Source organism: Arachis ipaensis, chromosome B3 (assembly GCF_059453495.1).
Source record: "Arachis ipaensis isolate K30076 ecotype BB chromosome B3, ASM5945349v1, whole genome shotgun sequence".
Classification (NCBI taxonomy): Eukaryota; Viridiplantae; Streptophyta; class Magnoliopsida; order Fabales; family Fabaceae; genus Arachis; species Arachis ipaensis.
The window spans coordinates 96,966,534-96,968,410 of NC_142438.1; positions in this window are offsets into that span (position 1 = coordinate 96,966,534).

Below are 1,877 nucleotides of genomic sequence, written 5' to 3' on the forward strand. Positions count from 1 at the left end.
ACCCTGTGTCCCTCTTTTCTTGCTGATTTACTAACTTTGAAAAAATAAAGATTTTCCTTTTGTTGAAAATTTAGAATTTCTAAACTGGAATCACCTTTTTAACATTAAAAAACAAGTGTATCCTCTTTTGGTCAAAGAGTTTTATGCTAACATGACATACCATGAGGGCAGTATTCATTCTTATGTCAAGGGCCGAGACATTGTGCTAAACAATGAAACCTTCAGTGATTCATTGAAATACACTGATGTTGGGGCTTGTGCTTATACTTCTGTTAAGTGGGATGAAGGAGTCGGTATCTCTTTCAATGATGCTTTAGCTCATATTTGTAAACATGTTTCTCTTATTGATGGCATCACCCCTACTCATAAAGCCCTGGGTTATGAACGTGCTCAGTTACACCGTATTGTAAATCACATTATACTTCCTCAGAGTGATTCATATCAAAGGGTATCTTATACTGACACTCTTGTTTTGTATGCCCTGCTCACTAAAACAGAAATTTCTTTTGCTTATTTGATGGTAAGATACATGTTTGACTCTGTTAGAAGTGAGAAAGACAAAGCCCTTCCTTATGGAATGTTTCTAACTTGTATTTTTGAGCATTTTGGTATTGACTTGTCCAATGAGGATTATGAAAATAGACATTCATATCTAAAGGGAGGTGGTGCAGTGAAACAGAAAAAAGGACCTACTCGTTCTGAGAGAGTGGTTCTAGATGATGAAGATGACGAGTTCATTCCTGAGGAATCTCCTCCTCCTTCCACTAAGGGCACTTCCATCTCCACTGGACAAAAATCTGCTCTGTTTAATGTTGTTCTAGATGGTCCAAGAATTTGTCTCTCAATCCAATCATATGATCGACATGAGTAAGGAACAAAGAAAACTGACAAGCAAGCATGAGAACTTCCTCTGAAAATCAAGAGACAGAGTGACTGTCTTCATGAAGTTTATTGATAATCTTCAACAAGCATGATCTTGATGAAGATCATGCCACTGATGCTGAAAAGGAAGCTGATTCTGAGGAAAAGGGTTCAAATGCCTAGATTTGTCTCATGTTGCTGCTGCTGTCTGCTCGCTTTTGTCTCATGAAAATTGTTTCTCTTGTGTTTTTTGAACTGCTTTCTGTTATTCCGGATGACTGTAATACTTTAACTAATGTTGCATTTACTTTAAATTAATTTGGTGTTTTAGACTGTGCATTAACACTTTCTTGTAGGTTTTAAGATGCGGATTTTACTTGATCTTGACTATTTTCCACCCTTGATAACAAAAGGGGGAGTAATAGCATGATTTGTGATTTTTTTATTGCTGCTGAATTTTTTGTGAATCTTGATTGACGCCATTGCGATAATCTTAAATTAGCTGCAGTCATGTGATTTTTGAATGTAAATTTCAGTTTATGAATCTGTCTTACATGATAAGCTGATATGTCTTACTTAGTTTTGGGCATCAAAACTTGAACTGATTTTGGTGTTTTGCCATGTCTTGGTCAATCTTGAAGCTCTGTTCTTGTTCGAATTTTTTTTAGCAGCTTCTGAAATAAACACTTGATTAAAAGTGCTGTTATGACATGCTCAGTACTTGGCTGGATTTGTGTTGCTGATTGTGTAATATCCCTTAGTCAAATTGAACTATGTGTAACTCTTTTTGTATTCTCTATAAGAATAATAAACAGGAAGAAAGATAAGAGCATATATCAAGGGGGAGATACTCTTGAAAAGGAAATGGGGAGCAACACAAAAGCAAGTGACAACATTCAAAGGGAAGTTTCTTAATTCTATTCAAACTGAATTCCTTTTGATCATTGTTTCAATTATGTTTGTCATCAAGGGGGAGATTGTTGAGTTAAGAAATTAACGAACATAATTGATGATAA